Raw genomic sequence first — 19001 nt, 5'->3', positions numbered from 1 at the left:
AAGGTTGGAAATTGTATTTTCCAAGGGCTTTAGGCATTTGAGGCCTAAGTCTTCTTTCTGTAGCTGATGAAGCTACATATGCAAGACAATTAAGAGACTTTGACCTTCAGAAAATCAAGATGATAGCAAACTAGTGAGGACCACTATCTACTAAGAGAGCTCACGTACAGAACATCTTTCTGTCTCCTCAATAAAACCGTCCAGATTCTCACAGGCTAGGAGTAGGGTAATACATCTGCCATGAGATCAGTTTATTTAGAGGGAAAAACTGAGATATCTGTTGCGTGTTGAAGTTTTATCCTCCAACTCATTTAGGAATGAAGCTGTTTTATATCTAGATTCCAGCATTACCTATATGAAAGAAAATAGTTCATTAGCCTCATAGGATCCTTAACTCATAGCATTTTTTAAAGTCCCTTGAAAGAGCCTATAGTCTCCTACGGGTTCTAATGCAGAAGAGGGAATACCCCGTTATATCAGAAGTAAGCAGTTCGGCAGGGTAAGACTGGGTAGGCAGTCTGAGAGACAGAACTGTAACGAGATAGCTCTCTACCCACACTGCTGCTGTTCTGTGCCCGACAAACATGAAAGGCACCTTAGTAAAACATGGGGCTGGTTTGTCCTGACAGTCATTTGCACAGCTTTTGCACAACTTTTAGAAGGTATTTTCTTCCTAATATCAAATGGAGAGCACAGCAATGCAAGTACTAGAGCCCATTAAAAAGCAATGCTATTCATCACAGCATTCTCTGCCATTTATGTAGGAAGAGAAGCATCCAGCATCCCACCTCCAGCTGACACCTTTATCCATTGTCGACATGAAAGTCTTTTCCTCTTGCAGTTGCGTATGTATTTCGCCAATGGACAAAACAATTCTTCTTCACTACATGCTCTGGATTACATAGCCCAACAAATCTGGCCAGCTGTTAAAATATTTACTAAAATAAGGCTAATGAATATAGCCTTGAATGCCTTGGAAACTTCAACCAACTGACAAGGTATCATTAATTTCACGTTATACATGATAAAAGTGGAGCTTTCTGAGGTTAAGGGTTAAGAAGCCAAAGAGCATTGATTTAGCTCTTCTTTTTTTTTGTCCCAGAATTTTAGCCTGGCTTTCTCAAAAACAACAACAACAGCCATTTCTCAAATGCACACTAGACATACAGTCTTGTACTCAATTCCATACAAGCATACTTGATTAATTTTCATAACAACTTACTACAGCAAGATACTTTACAGTTTTAAATTCTTACTGAAACATCTGGTTGTGACTTTCCATGTTCTCGTCCCAACCGTTTTTTGGTTTTTTTTTTTTGAGATGGAATCTTGTTCAGTCGCTCCAGCTGAAATGCCGTGGTGCAATCTCCGCTCACTGCAAGCTCCGCCTCCTGGGTTCATGCCATTCTCCTGCCTCAGCCTCCCAAGTAGCTCGGACTACAAGCACCCGCCACCATGCCCAACTAGTTTTGGTAGAGACGTGCTTTCACCATGTTAGCCAGGATGGTCTCGATCTCCTGACCTCGTGATCCACCTGCCTTGGCCTCCCAAAGTGGGGGGATTACAGGCGTGAGCCAACGTGCCCGGCCAGCTTTTTATTTTTAAGGCCTCCACCACTGACCCCTCCAGGACATGTGGACTCAGTGACGCTTACAAAGCCTCTGGCCTGGCTCCGGACTTGGGGAGAGAAAAAGTAGAGATCAGCGGGGCCTCAGACTCTGCTTTTCAGTATGAGTGAGAATCACCAATCTCAGTCCCTTGATCCAGGCTGAGCAAAGCCAGGGGAAACTGTTTCCTCCCAGAAACTGTCCAGGCAGAACACTGGGTGCCCTCCTACAGCAGGTGGGCGATTTCACCTTTCAAACATTCTCAGGTTTGAGTGACCCTCAGCTCCTCAGCCAGTCCAAGAACAATGCCTTCCAGATCTCTCCTGGCCCAAGGTCTCCAGGCCAGTGAGGGAAGGTGCCTTCAAGGGGAGCTGCTGCACACATGCACACACACTTGATTTTCCATTTCAAGTGACAAATACTTGAACATCTCAGGTCAAGCTGGAGAGATATCTAATGTCCTTAATGAAGCTCCTCAAATAAATGTGTGTTGTGGACACACAGTTGTGTGAGGGATCCTGCGGGCAGACGTGTGTACCCTTTCACGTCTGCACTCTTCTGGGCCACCAGTATACTTTCGTGAATTGTTCTAGCACACTACTCTCATACTGGCCCTGGCCTATCCCACCTTCTGCGTAAAGCCACATTTGCAAATGCTTAATAAAAGTATCTATTGCCTAGTCATCACTTACTCAAACCCTCCATAACTTCTCCCAGTGTTTGCACCCAAGTCAAACGTCCAGCCATTGCTTCCGTCTGCAAGGCAGTGCTGTGAGCTGGGCCATGGTCTGGTCACTTCAAATATGCAGCCTTGCTGACATTTTGAGGATGAAGTGTTCAGGAAGGGAGGCCAAGCTCTGCAGAATAGGCTCTGAGGAAAATCCAGGAGATGCTCTCCATAGTAAGTTATGAAGGTATCTCCTACTGGTCTCTCCAGTTCTCCTCTCCACCCCTTCCCAACCTCCTTCCCCACACTGACTATAGCAGCGGGCTCCCTTGCCTTCTGCCTTCTAACTGGATTCAGCTAACAGGGTGTAGATGGGTGATCCCTGGCAGGAGGAGAGGGTAGACGTGCCTACTCCCATCACACAGCTCTCTCCACAAGACCTCCCTGTCTAGCTTACCAGCAGCCACTTCCTCCCTTGCCCCTTCAGGTCTTGGATATTTTGGTTCCCATTGTTACTGGCCCTAGAGAACTGCAGTAGCTCTAGTTGATTTTTCTAAATTTGTGGCCCCTACTTTTGTAAATAATCTTCATTTTTCCCTTTTGATGAGGGACTCTTGAGTTTAATTTTCTCTCTTTGTAGCATATCTGATTTTATTAGAGGGAACAAGTGAATATAAGCTAGAATCGCTTTTTTCAGATGAGGACTTCCTGCTTCAAATTTGGTGCTAGCCTTTCTGAGGATGTGTTTCATTTCATAAGTAGTAAAATCCTTGTTCAGCAAATGCAATCTTCTGGTGCATGTCTCCACCCCAAGTCACCTCTCCTGAACTTACAAACCCTGTTAACCCGTAGACAGGTCAGCTACTGGGCAAGAGAAACGGACAGTAGAGAAGAGGTGATGCCACACAACAAGCTGAACTGCCCAGGTTCCACATGGACAAGTTTGATGAAAAATATTTTCCACATTATAGAAACTTCACTCTCTATTCTAGTGGCAGACTATATATCTGATAAGACAGATTAAATTTCATATTTTTACACGAAGCTGTTTTCTATGTGTATCCATTTTCTATTAATCTTCCCAAAAGTGATGTATAGAGTCACTATGACTTTGAACTAATCAATACTCTTATTTTCAATGTGAAAAGTTCAATGACAAGACATTTCGTGTGTTTTTAAAAAGACATCTTTTTTATTGCAGTAAGAACACTTCATATGAGATCTACACTTTTAATAGATTCTTAAGTACACAAGACAATGTTGTTAATTATAGGCACCATGCTGTACAACAGATCTCTGGAACCTACTCATCTTGTATAACAAAACTTTATACCCTTTGAACAGTACCTCCACCCCAGCCCCTGGAAGCCACCATTTCACTATTTCTATGAGTTTTGCTATTTTGGATTCCTCATATAAGTGAAAAACACAGTATTTGTACTTCTGTGACTGGCTTATTTCACCTAACATAATGTCCTCCAGGTTCATCCATGTTATCACATACACAAGATTTTCTTCTTTTTTAGGGCTGAAAAATATTGCATTGTGTGTGTAGATCACATTTTCTTTATCCATTCATCCACTGATGGACAATATTTTACATATTGATGCCATATCTTACATATTGAATACTACAATGAAAGGGGGAATACAAGTATCTCTTCAAGATCTGATTTCAGTTTTTCTGGATATATACCCAGTAGTGGGATTTCTGGGTAATATGATAGTTCTATTTTTAATTTTTTGAAGAATCTCCATCCTGTTTTTTATAGTGGTTGCACCATTTTACATTTCTTCCAGTCTTGCAAAGGAGCTCCAATTTCTCCACATTTTCTCCAGCACTTGCTATCTCTTTTTTTTAATAATGGCCATCTTAGCAGATGTGAGGTAATATCTCATTGTGGTTTTGATTTGCATTTCCCTGATGATTAGTAACGTGGAGCATCTTTTCATATTCCTGTTGGCCATTTGCATGTCTTCTTTAGAGAAATGTTTTTTCAAGTATTTTACCCACTTTTTAATTGGGTTATTAGGATTTTTTGCTATTGAGTTTTAGGAGTTTCTTATATATCTGTATATCAGATATAGGGCTTGAAAATATTTTCTCTCCTTCTGTAGGTTGGCTTTTTATTCTAGGAATAAACTTAACTAAGGATGAAAGACTTATACAATGAAAACTACGAAATTTATGAAGGAAAAAAGACACAACTAAATAGAAAGATATTACTTACTCATGGAATGAAAGGCATAATATTGTTACAAAGTCCATACTACCCAAAGTGATCTACAGATTCAATTCAATCCCTATCAACATCCCAATCACAGTTTTTACAGAAACAGAAAGAAACAAACCTAACATTTATATGAAAAAGCCCCAAATAATCAAAACATATTGAAAAAGAAGAACAAATCTAGAGGCATCTTTCTTTTCTGACTTCAAAATATATTACAAAGCCACAGTAATCAAAACACCATGGTACTGACATGAAGACATAGACATGTGTAGACCAATGGAACAGAATAGAGAAGCCAGAAATAGACCACATATATATAGTCAACCACTTTTCTACAGAGCTACCAAGAATAAACATAGGAAAAAGATAGCTTCACCAATACATAATTTTGGGAAAACTGGATATCAACATACAAAAGAATAAATTGGGACTTTTATCTCACACAATATACAAAGATGAACTCAATGTAGATTAAAGACTTGAAAATACAACCTGAAACCATAAAATTCATAGAAGAAAACATAGGTGAAAGCTTCATGACACTGGTCTTGACGATGATTTCATGGACATGACACTAAAAGCATAGGCAACAAAAGCAAAAATAAACAAGTGGGACCACATCAAACTAAAAAGCTTCTGCACAGTGAAGGAAACAATGAGCACAGTGAAGAAGCAACCTGCAGAATGGGAAAATATCTGGCAACCATTCATCAGATAAGGGATTCATAAATAAGATATATAAAAAATTCCTACACTCAATAGCAAAAACAGAACAAACAAACAAAACCCAAGTAACTTTATTTAAAAGAATGGGTGAGAGACTGGAATAAACATTTTCCCAAAAATATATTACATTTTATATTGTCTTCCTTGACAATTACTTTTTCACTGTGAAAACCACTCAATGATGTCACAGATGGATTGCATAAACATGGAAGTTCAGACTTCATGAAAGATTTGGCCAAAGACGAAAAATAGCTCTGATTTCCAAACACAAATCATTTCAATGAGCAAAATAACAAAGTGCCTGGTATGATAAAATGCATTCTCTCAACCTTCTTTGAGTGCGTTCCAGCACAAATGTCTATCTACAGTATTCATAGCAAATTCTAGCCAACCTCTGCATTTCCTTATTAGCTTCAAACTAAATGGCAGGAAACACCCAGGGGCACTCGTAACACTAGAATCTTGTGCCAATTTAAAACTGGATAGACAGTACTGTGGAGCTAGTTTCTTAATACTTTGAAAAATTCCATTGAAATGAGAGATAACAAACTTGAAAGGAAAGTACTTTTTGCATCAATAAATAAAACATCAAAGTGATTATTGAGCCAAAGATCCAAAGAAGTCATGTGCAGTTTTCAGTATAATAAAGCACTGCATATGAATTCATATGATCAGCCTGGTTAAAAAAATAGCAATACTTTCTATTTCTGGAACAACCTTTCTCCTAGGGAACGATGGAGGCACTAATATCACTGTACTTAGCCCAATTTTATACTTGTGCTTTGTTTCTGATCATTTTCCCAAATAACAGAGCGCCAGTAAGTTAATTTCAGTTTCAAATCACTTGACAAACACCAGAATGTTAGAGGAAATGGTGGTGATAAAAATAATTAAAAAGCAATATGAATTCTGCAAGCCCAAAGTTTTTGTGACAATACATAAATAGAAGAAGATAATATGAAGTCTTTTTCTTATAATGATTAAAGACGGCCAGCAAGTCAAAGCTATTGCCCTGAAGCCTGCTTTCTCCCTTTGCTGTTTTCTCTGAGTGGTTTGGGCAGGGTTGCCATCCGCTTCCTCCAGGTCCCTCTGTGGATGCCTGGGCTCTTCGGTGCTCTGCTTTTGGCTCTCTTAGATGTGAAGTGGAAAGAGTATGGGCTTTGGAGCCAAATAGGCCCATGTTTGAATTCCTGCTCGTACACTGTGCAGTTGCCCATTTTGTAACTCATTCAGCTTCTCTGTGCTTAGCTTCCTCACTTATATGATGGGATTATTAACCCAGTAGAACAGAAGCTGGACCTGCATTGACCAACTTTCTGGGTTAATGGCACTCCCATTGCTGCAGAAAAGTATGCTGGCTGCTGTGCATGGCCTGACATAGCGACTTGTTCCCCACACTGCAGACCCTAGACCAGCAGCATTGCAGCAACTGGGAGTTTGTTAAAATTGCACAAATTCAGGTTCATTCCAGACCTGCTGAACCAGAATCTGCATTTCATTAAGCTCTTGAGGGGATTCCTGTGCAAAGGAAAGATGGAGACGCAGGACTTGTCTCCAGCACACCCAGGTACTTCTGCTGCCACCGGCTAAGTTGTATGACCCTACATAATAAGTTTTAATTCCCAAGCTTATGTATGCTTGCTATTCTTTTTGTTATAACTGTACAATAATTTTTAAAGTTAGTTTTTGGATGAAAACAAAAAAGTAATAAATAAAATAATTTTTTTTTTAAATAAAGTTGTTGTCTCTATGAAACCCAAGGTGAATGTGATGGAAAGACGATATGCAAAGTGACTTCAAACATCGCTGTTGAGTAAGGTACGAACAAGACAACTGTTAGTTACTGACTGAGGTGGGGGGATGTAAAAATACAGAAGGAATCTGAACTCTGATGATTTCACACATGTCTCTAAGTTATCCCTTCTCACTGAAGAAACTCCAACTGGAAATCATAGGCCATGCATTACAAGTGAGATGTGTGCAAGAAGTTAGTGCAACTATGGGCCAAGATATGTTCCTGGTATGTTATGAAAAGATTGATGAATAAATGTATGTTTACATATTTTTAACTAAAATGAAATATTCAACGTACATTGAAACTGTTTGTTTATAGTATTCTCACTTCAACTCACTCTTTGTCTTAGCAGATCAACTATTATCCCTGTAGCATGCTGGTGGACCTACCCACAGAGTTGGTATGGAGATTAGAAATGGTGAGTGTGCGAGGTACAGGGTAGATGCCTAAGAAGCAGAAGTTCTGAGAGGGTGATGTTATGCAGCTTGTCATGGTGCATCTCGTGGTTTTGACGCCTTCCTCCTCACCATAAGTCATTTTACTTCAGGAACTCTTACATACGTAACATCGAAAGAGGCACTGTGAGAACTACGGAGATTAACACGCACTGACTCCACTCCAAAGAGGCTGCAATTGAATACTGATGACAAGGTAACAGAAGTAAGAATCATTTAAGGCAATGTGTTATCTGTTTTTCTGAAAGTTAATCACTTTTGGAAAAATCTAACATATAGTTGGTGTAAACAAAGACGATGTTTATAAATAACCATCTGAGTAATAACTTTTTACTGTGTTAAAATCATATAAAATTCACCATTTTAACCATATTAAAGTACAAAATCAGTGGCATTTCGTACATTTATAACTTTATGCAACCTTTGCCACTATTTAGCTCCAGTACATTGTCATCACTCCAAAAGGAACGCTGTCCCCTTTAAGCAGTCACTCCCATTGCCACTTTCCAGCCCTGGGCAACCACTAATCTGCTTTCTGTCTCTATGATTTGCCTATTCCAGATGTTTTATTTTGATGGAATCAGACATTACATTGCTTTTTCTCTCTGGCTTCTTCACTTGGCATAACGTTTTCTAGGTTCATCCATGTTATAGATGTATCAGGACTTTTTATTCCTTTTTATGGCTGAATAGTATTCCAGCGTATGGATGACCACATTTCGTTTAGCTCTTCATCAGTCGATGAGCATGTGGGTTGTTTTCATCTTTGGATTATTGCAAATAGTGCGGCTATGAACATGTATACACCAGTTTTTGTTTGACGCTTGTTTTCAATTCTTCAGGATGTATACTTAGGAGTGGAGTTGCTAGGTCCTAGGGTTGTTCCATGTTTAACTAATTGAGAAACTACCAAACTGCTTTCCACAGCTTTACCATTTGACGTTCTCACCAGCAGTTTATGACGGTTTTGGTTTCTCTGCATCCTTATCAACATTTGTTAGTCTCAGGTTTTTTTTATTATAGCCATCCTAGTGGTTGTGAAGTAGTATCTCATTGTGGCTTTAATTTGCACTTTCCTAATGACTAGGGATATTGACCATAATTTTACGTGCTTATGAGCAATTTGTGTATCTTCTTTGGAGAAATATCTATTCAAGTCCTTTGCCTATTTTTGAGTTGGGTTGTTGTTTGTTTTTTAGTTGTCGAGTTGTAAGTGTTCTCTATATATTTTGTATCCTGGATCTTTATCAGATATATGATGTGCAAGCATTTTTTCTTATTCTGTGAGCTGTCTTTTCCCCTTTCTTTTTTTTTTTTTTTAAGAGTTGGGGTCTCACTCTGTCACCCAGGCTGGAGTGCAGTGGTGTGATCATGGCTCACTGAAGCCTGTACCTCCCAAGCTCAAGTGATCCTCCTGCCTCAGTCTCCTCATAGCTAGGACTACAGGTATGTGCCACCAAGCTTGGCTAATTTTTAAACATTTTTGTGGAGATGGAGTCTTACTGTGTTGCCCAGGCTGGCCTCAGACTCCTGGGCTCAAGTAATCCTCCCATCTCAGCCTCCCGCCTCAGTCTCCCAAATAGCTGGTACCACAGGGACGTGCCACCATACCCAGCTTTCCCTTTCTTGATTGTGCACTTTAATGCACAAAACTTTTTAATTTTGAAGCCCAATTTTTCTGTTTTTTTCTTTTGTTGCATGTACTTTTGTTATTATAGGCAAGACAGCACTGCCAAATCCAAGATTATGAAGACATACCAGTATCTTTTCTTCTAAAAGTGTTATAATTTTAGCCTTTACATTTCGATATTTGATACTTTGAAGTTATTTTTTGTATACAACGTGAGATCAAGGTCCAACATCCTTTTGTATGTGGATATCTAGTTACCTCAGCACTATTTGTTAAAGAAACTATTCTTTTCCCATTGCATGTTCTTGGCATGCTTGTTGAAATCAAGTGAAAATAGATGTATGGGTTTATTTCTGCAGTCTTAATTACATTCCATGATCCATATGTATATGATCTAACCTACACCTCTATGGTATATCCTAATGCCAGTAGCATATTGTTTTGATTGCTGTAGCTTTGTAGTAAGTTTTGAAATTGGGAAATGTGTGTCCTCCAACTTTGTTCTTAAATATTGTTTTGGCTATTTGGGGTCCCGTGCAATTGCTTATGAACTTTATGATTAGCTTTACTGTTTCTACAACAACGGAAAAAGAAACTATTGGGATTTTTGAAGGGATTGTATTGAATCTGTAGATCAATTTGAGGAGTATTGTCATCTTAACAATATTAAGTCTTCCACTTTGTAAATGCAAGATACATTCCATTTGTTTAGGTCTTCTTTAATTTCTTTCAATAATATTTTATAGTTTTCAGTATACAAATCTTGCACCTTCTTGGTTAAGTTTATTCCAAACTAGTTTATTCTTTTTAATGCTATTGTAAATGGAATTGTTTTCACAATGTCCTTTCAGGTTGTTCATTGCTAGTGTACACACATATAACAGACTTTTGTGTGTCTTCTATCCTGCAATTTGCTAAATTCATGAGCTCTAATAATTTTTATGAGGAGTCTTGAGTATTGTCTGTATATAAGATCATGTCATCTGTGAATAGTGATAGTTTTATTTCTTCCTTTACAATGTAGATGTGTTAGATTTCTTTTTCTTGCTTAATTGCTCTGAATAGAACATTCAGTAAAATGTTGAATATGTGTCAAAGTAGAAATTATTGTATTGTTCCTGATAATAGGGAGAAAGGCTTCAGTTTTTCAGTTGAATATGATGTTAGCTATGAGGCTTTTCATGAACGCCCTTCACCATCTTGAGGAAGTTTCCTTCTATTCCTGTTTTGCTGACTGCCTTCTTTCTTAAATCATGAAAGACCACTGAATTTTGTCTGATACATTTTCTGCATCAACTGAAATGACTATATGGGTTGTTTTCCTTTTCCTTTCTTCAGTTAACGTGGTGTGCTACATTGATTGACTTTGTTATGTTGAACTACCCTTGCATTTTTGGGATAAATCCCACTTAATCATTATGTGTAATCTGTTTAATATGCTTCTGGATTCAGCTTGATAGAGTTTTGTTGAGAAACTTGTATTTGTAAGGGATTTGTATGTAGTTTCCTTTTCTTGTAATATGTTCATCTGGCTTTGGTATTTGGGTGATGCAGAACTCATAAAATATTTAGAAGTGTTCCCTTCTCTTCTACCTTTTGAATAATTTGAGAAAGTTTAATTTTAACTCTTCAAATGTTTGGTAGAATTCACCAACGAAGTCATTTGGTACTGGGATTTTCTTGGCTGGTTTTTTTTTTTTTTTATTTACTGATTCAATTTCTTTACTTACTTGTTTTAGATCTGTTGATATTGTCTGTGTCTCCTTGAGTCAGATTTCATTGTTTATTATTTTTAGAATTAATTCATTTTATCTAGATTATCTAATTCATTGGCCTACACTTTTTAATAGTATTGCCTTAAAATCTTGTTTGTTTCTTTAAGGTTATATTTTTAATTCTGATGTTAGTAATTTGAATCTACTCTATTTTTATTTTTCAGTTTATTAATTGTGTTGATCTTTTCAAAGAACTAACCTTTGCTTTTGTTGATTCACTCTTCCTATTCTATCATTTTCTTTCTTTCCTTCTAATAGCTTTGGATTTAGTTTATTTTTCTAGTTCCTAAAAGTGTCCAGTTTATTGATTTGAGATTTTCTTTCTTTTTTCATGTAGCTATTAACATCTACAAATTTCTATATGAGCACTGATTTGCTGCCTTCTGTAAGTTTTGGTATGTTGTGTTTTTGCTGTCATTTGTCTCAAAGTATTTTCTTATTTTCTCTTGAAATTCTTTCTTTGATTCATTGGTTGTTCAAGTTTGTGTTTAATTTCCACATATATGTGAAATTTCCAGTTTTCCTTTGTTATTGATTTCTAGTTTCATTCCATTGTAGTCAGAGAATGTACTTTGTATGATTTAGGTCATTTAAAATTTACTGAGATTTGTTTGTGGCCTAATGTATTGTTATCTCAAAGAATATTTCATTTGTACCTGAGAGTGTGTATTTTGCTGTTGTTGGATGGAAAGTTCTATACATGTCTGTTAGATCTAGTTGGTTTATAGTGTTGTTGAAGTTGTGTATCTTTTTACTGATCTTCTGTCTAGTTGTTCTATCCATTATTGAAAGTGGGGTATTGAAATCTCCAACTATTATCCTAGAAGTGTCCATTTCTCCCTTCCATTCTGTCAGTGTTGGCATCAGATATTTAGAACCTCTGTTGTGTGCCTATACGTTAATGATTATGACATCTTCTTTATGGATTGACCTTTTATCACTATATAATGTTCTTCATTGTCTCTTTTAACATCTTTTATTTAAAGTCTATTTTGTCTTATATTAGTATAGAATGGACACTGCAGCTCTCTTTTGGTTACTATTTTCTTGGAATGTCTTTTTCTATCCTTTTACTTTAAACTTATTTGTGTCTTTATATCTAAAGTGAGTAGCTTATAGATAGGATACAGTTGGAGCATATTTCTTTATCCATTATGTGAATTTTGGACTATTAATTAGAAAGTGTGATTCATTTACTTTAAAAGTGATTACTAATAAGAAAGAAATTTCTTTTGCCATTTAAAAATTTGTTTTCTATATGTCTTTTTAAAGAATTCCTAAATTCTCCCATTACTGCCTTCTTTTGTGTTTAACTGATTTTTTATAGTGTACTATTTGGATTTCCTTCTCATTATTATTTCTGTATTTTTTTTCTTAGTGGTTATCCTGAGGTTTACAATTAACATTTTAAATTTGTAACAATCTAGTTTCAATTAATATTCAATTTAGCTTCAATAGTATACAAAAACTCTGAATCTATATTGCTCCATTTGCCCCCTCATGTTGTTATTGTCACAAATTACATCTTTATATATTGTGAGCCTATGCAAACAGATTTATAATTATTGTTTTATGCATTTGTTTTTAAAATCATATATGAAAAATGAGGCATTGCAAATTAAAATAATAATAATACTGGATTGAATATTTACCTAGGTAGTTAACTTTACTGGTGCTCTTTAGTTCTTCATGTTGTTTCCAGTTACTGTCTCGTGTTCTTTCATTTCAGCTTGAAGGCCTTGTGTTAGCATTTCTTGTAGGGCAGGTGGTCTACTAGTATTGAACTCTCTTAGCCTTGTTTACTGAGGGATGTCTTAATTTCTCCTTCGTTTTGCCAATTTATAATTTTTGGTTGACAGTTTTTTTTTTCTTTCAGCACTTTAAAAATGCCATCCAACTGCCTTCTGGCCTTCATAGTATCTAATGAGGAATAAGTTGATAAACTAATTGATGATCCCTTGTTTGTGACTAGTCACTTTGATATTGCTACTTTAAAGATTTTCTCTTTGTCTCTGGCTTTCAACATGTAATAATGTCTCACTGTGAAGCTCTTCGAGTTTCTTTTACTTAGAGTTCAATGAGTTTGCTGGATATGTAGGTTCATGTCTTTCATTATATTCGGGAAGTCTGGGGCCATTATTCAAATATTCTTTCTGCTCCCTTTCGTTATTCTCCCTTCAAATATTGTTTCTGACTTTACCTACTTCTTCTCCCCTTCTGGGACTTTTTTCTTTTTTCCTTTTTTTTTTTTTGACAGAGTTTTGCTCTTGTCACCCAGGCTAGAGTGCAGTGGCATGATCTTGGCTCACTGCAACCTCTTTCTCCCGGGTTCAGGCAATTCTCCTGCCTCAGTCTTCCGAGTAGCTGGGATTACACCATGCCTGGCTAATTTTTGTACTTTTAGTAGAGATGAGGTTTCGCCATGTTGGCCACGCTGGTCTCAAACTCCTGACCTCAGGTGATCTGCCCAACTTGGCCTCCCAAAGTGCTGGGATTACAGGCATGAGCCACTGTGCCTGGCCCTTCTGGGACTTTCATTATGTATACATTAGTATGTTGGTATGTGTCTCATGTCTCTTAGGTTCTCTTTATTTTTCTTCATTCTTTTTTCCTTCTGCTCCTCAGACTGGATAATTCTAACTGATAGATCTTCAAGAACACTGATTTTTTTTTCTCTTAATTTCTATGTTTATTCAAAAACAAAAACAAAAAAAATTTTAAAAGAACACTGATTTTTTTATTCTGCCATTTCAAATATGCTCTTGAATGACCTAGGGAATTTTCTGTTTTACTTACTGTATTTTTCAGCTCCAGGATTGCTAATTCCACTTGATTTAATTTCTTATTTCTATCTCTTTATTGATAGTCTCTATTTGGTGAGATATTATTCTCCTCATTTCCTTTATGTCTTTGAGCATACTTAAGACAACTGATTCAAAGTCTTTGTCTAGCAAGTTCAATGTCTGGCTTTCCTTGGGGACAGTTTTCATTCATTTCCTTTTTTCTTGTGACTGGGCCCTATTTTCTTATTTCTTAGCATGCCTCATAATTTTTGTTGCAAATTAGGTATTTCAAATATTTATATATCAAATATTATGTCATAATTCTGGAAATCAGATTTTTACCCCTGCCCAGGGTTTGTTGTTGCTGCGTCTTATGGATTGGAGTGGTTTGTTTAGTGACATTTTCCAAACTATTTTTGTAAAGACTGCATTCTTCATCACACATGGTCATGAAGTGTCTGTTCTGTTAGCTTAGCTGTTAGCTACAGATTTCCCTAAGTGCCTAGAGGAAAAAAAAACCACCAACCCCCAACTTCAAACAAACAAACAAAAACTCGTGGGTTTTCAGATTGACTTCTATTGAGGGAACTCATTTCACGTTTAGCCAGACTGCTTACAACTCTGCCTTAGCCCTCATTTCCTGCTTGCACAGAGCATAGAAGCAGCCAGAGATAAAAGCTTAGGGTCCTTTCTGGTCTTTTATGAACATAGTTCTGGTCCTGGGCATGAGTATAATCTTCTAGTTTCCTTGGTATGCAGGAGAGCTTTTCAAAACCTTTGTTCCCTTGTGTATCTCTTTCCCCAACTCCTTCCTTCCCAGATTTTTTTGGCTTGCCTGCTGCCTGCCCTTTAGGGGCTGCTTCTAGTATATTTACCTTTAAATGCATTTGACAAACACTGCCTGGAAAGCCACTCAGCTCTGAGAAAACTCTATGGTGGGCAAAACAAAGTTTAGCTCCATGGACCAATCCTTCAGGGAGCCACCAGGCAGATCAACATCCACTTACACAGTTCTCCAAGAACAAGTCCACACTGCTCTATCTAGTACCAGCAAGCTGCACCATGAACACAGGTCCTATATTTATGGCTACTGCCATGCTCTGGAACAAAGAACCATGGACAGGTATGTTGAAATGCTACCACAATCTCTTCCCAAATTTCAGCAGTTTCTTCCTTATTTAACCATTCTCCTTATTGTTGTAAGTTTTTAAATTAAATTCCAGAGATATGAAAAAGCTAATTGTAACAACTTTTGCTTGCATAATCATTGCTTTAGTGAAGGGAGTTAGTTTGGAGTTCCCGATTCTATTTTCAATCACATAATAATGTTTTGACCTAAACTTGTCTAGAATTGTTATTCCTGTTTTGTAATTAATAACACACATTTTGCTGATCCCAGAAAATATCTCTGACGCAAAATCTATCATGTGCTGAAAGCACAAGGCCTTGCTAAATGTTAAAACCAAAATTTTAAAACACATTTTTATAATGGGCACTGAAGTATGGCCTACTCCATATTTTTTAAAATCTTTGATTACCTCAAAATAAAACCTTCATATTTATTGACTGCTTTAAAAGCTCAAGCCTTTCTCTTTTCTAATACATTTTATAATCGGTTTCTTTAAAATAATACCATTTGCAAACACAAAGCTGCATACCAATACTGTTTCACTGTGTTCCATCTCTCAGAAAAGACTCCAGAACAACTTTCAGGAATGGGAACTTGGCTCTTTATAATTGGCAGGTTATTTTTGGCACCTGTGGGGGATCTGTGACTTTACAACCTTGCCCCACGAACTCTGGATCTACAACCTTATCACCAGGAACTATGGTATAATAAAAGCAACTCTCATGTAAAATTTTGCTGCACATACCAACATCTTAAACAAGTACAAAAATAGCTATTCCCCTTATTCCTATAATGTCTGTGAAGTCCCAGCATTGTTCTTCGTACAAATTACATGACCTAACTGCTTTTTTCCTGGGAGTCATGCAAAGACACAATGGAATGTGAAGGTGCTATGGCCTGGATGTTACCAAATCTAATGTGGGAACTGGATCCCCAGTGTTGGAGGTGGGGCCTAATAGGAGGTGTCTAGGCCATGGGGATGGATCGCTCACTCTATTAGTTCCCATGAGAGCTTGTTGTTAAAAAGAACCTGGCACCTCCCTCCTCTCTCTTTCTTCCTCTCTCAGTATGTGATCTCTGCACATGCCAGCTCCCCTTCACATTCCACCATGACTGGAAGCAGCCTGAGGCCCTCACCAGATGCCCAATCTTCCAGCCAGCAGACTGGTGAGCCAAATAAACCTTTTCTCTTTATAAATTGCACAGTCTCAGGTATTGCTGTATAGCAAAACAGAACAGACTAAGATAGATAGCAGGTTAGCTAATCCTAGATGGTATGACTTGAGTCAATTATTCTAAATTCAAACACATATTTTGGTAGTTTTTCACTAATTTTTACATGGCCGCCGTTAAGTACATTGATCAACGAGGCTAAGCCCATCCACTATTTAAGAACTGCAAATATGTTGCAACAAACAGGACTTTTACACTCAAAGAAACCTTGGAAACAAATCTAGTTCTACTCCACACACAATGCTGTGATCCCCTCAGGGATGTAACTGATAGAGAATTTTCGGTGTCAGCTTGGACACTTCCAGAGACATTACTCAGATCTCCAAAGCTTTTCATTCCATTTTGGAAGACTTGTAATTTCTTTCCCGATAACACTTGGACACCATTGCTTTAAGTCACCACTCCATTCTTGTTCCTTTGGTCAAGCTCCAGTTTGACAAATTAACATTTCTATGAAAATGCTGAATAAAAGAGATGTAGATGAATCAACAAAAATAATATTAGTACCACTACTTCCCCTATCCTGGACCAATTCTGGTGGAATAGATAAATTACAGTTTTTAAAATAAGATTTACATTCATTTTAGAATTGATGTCCTCAAAGATTTGGAAGCCAGAGTTATCTCTTTTATGTTACATGATGTAGAAATGCAAAGATTCAATAAGTCATTAGTATAAAAACTTGCAAAGATTGAAAGCTTTTCAGAAATAAATAATTTATATTTACTTGTTGCATCTATCTGGAAGCTATCCCAGTGCAATGTCAACTTTACCTCTGTCTTTGGCATCTAAGGCATGCATCATATGTAATTCACAAAATAGCAGATACTGTATGAAGATACTTGCTGAAATATTTTACCTTTGACAGATTCAGTGCTTATCAAAGCTCACAGAAGATACTTAATTGCAATGGAAGAACCAGATTAGTCTGCATGGCAAGACATTAGTGCATGTCAAGAGAGCCGTTGAAGCTAGGACGGCTGAGTTTTATTTCCACGAGAGACCAAGAAGCTTTGAGAGTTGGACATTTCTTCAGGGAAAGATAAAGTGGGGAACATCACTTTGGTCTGATAGCAAGTGGTTGTATTTAGAGCAGAGAAGTGGGCTGTCAACTTATATTTTGATTATCTCAGTGCTTTACTGTTTGTGCTTTTGAATGGTTGATTTATATTCTTGACTTTGATCTTATTGCATTTGTTTATATTGTATGGTTAAATTGTTTGAGTTCTTTAATTTGCAATCATCATTTCTTTATTTACTTATTTATATCCCACTTTATTCCAAAAATGATTCAAGGCAGCTTACGGAAATACCTACAATTCAAGCAGACCAAATAAAATATAAAAATAGCTGAGTGCATCTGGACAACCAGAATGTAGGTCTATGAAAACAAGAACAATCCAGATGTGGCCTTGGAATACTTAGGATATGCTGTCAAGTCTTAAACCCTAGCTGTAGGCGAGCCATATTTAATGTCAGCCTTTCTAGATGCTGAAGTGGTAATGTGGCTTAAAATTTCATATGACTTGAACAAGTTAATTGCTTATGAAAAAGCACAGTTGTTTCTGACAGCAGGGAGAGATTTCTCATTTGTGGGAAATGTATTACACACAGAGGAATTCACTTGTTTATTGCTCAGCATGGTACACTCATTCCAGTTAGGAATACAGACGCTGGTGGATCTTTTAGAACATGGATTAAGGATACCAATGCTACATACCCTAGGTCTGCCCCACAGTCCATCCAAGCATGGACTTTTTCAGTTAAATTTACAACCCTGGGTCCATCTGAAATTAGTCTTCACTGCTCCAAGGATCTTTAGAAAACATAATTCTCTTATTTGTGTGTACCTTTGATGTATGTGGCTTTTACGTTTGAATTACTGCATTAAACACAGTGGTCTTCCTTACCAGGACTTTGTGTAGCAAGATTTTACTTTCATCCTTCAGTTAAACCTAATTAAGAAAATTAACTGAAGGAACTTCCCATAAAAATGAGATGTTATTATGTGCTAATGAAAGGCAGATTGATGAAGCAAGTCTCCTAGTTACGCAAGTCATAAACTCGAGGTCTCATTCCCATCAAAGAGGCTTAACTGTCTGTTCCCAGAGCTTTCACGTAATTAAGTTATGCTGTTAATAGGTGTCAATAAATGCCCAGAGGGTACAGTCTGCACGTGGAGTATGTGCTGCTGAATATTTGATGTGATGGTTTTTGTTAAAACTATCCAAGTTTAAAACTCTCAATTGCTCTCCTTCTTCACAGCAATACCACTTATTGCGTAACCTCCATGTGGAAGGGTCCTTGCTTTACAAAATGTGTGCAAGGATGTTCTTGGATAGACTTTTGTTGGGGGAGGGGTGGCCATGAGCATCTTCATCCTTAGAGGGTCTCCACGTGCCCAGCCTCATAGGTCTCTCTCTCCTCTGAAGTTAATCATGGCTGTGTCTCTCACCTTCATGACAGCTCTCTCACACAATGGCTGGGAGTGAGGAGTCACTTTTTCCAGGGTCCCTCCTGCCCAGCCAGTCTACTCCTGACCAGTGACAGCAGACCTCAATGGCAAGGCTTCGCCCGGAGTCCAGAGGATCTCAGCATCGGAAGCGCACAGCTAAGAATTCTTATTTCCCTCAGTCACAGATCTCCTTGTGCTGCCTGGGAAGGGATGGCCTTCCAGATGCGAGCCTACAGATGCTGCCCTCTCTCCTGAGTTCTCCCTGTTCCCTTCTTCCTATCCTCTGGCAGAGGGATTTCTTAAGTCCTCAATCCAAGGCAGCTTCTTCTCTGGGAAATAATTTCCTGCTCTTCCTAAGATGGGTGTGTGTGTATGTGTGTGTGAGAATCTGTGTCTGTATTCGTGTGTGAGTGTCTGTGTGTCTCTATGTATGTGTGAGTATATGTGTGCCTGTGTGATGTGTGTGTCTGTGTGGTATATATGAGTGTCTCTGCGTGTGTCCCCATGGGACT

The sequence above is a fragment of the Theropithecus gelada genome, chromosome 18, assembly GCF_003255815.1.
Source record: "Theropithecus gelada isolate Dixy chromosome 18, Tgel_1.0, whole genome shotgun sequence".
NCBI lineage: Eukaryota > Metazoa > Chordata > Mammalia > Primates > Cercopithecidae > Theropithecus > Theropithecus gelada.
Note: the sequence above shows the minus strand (reverse complement) of the source record.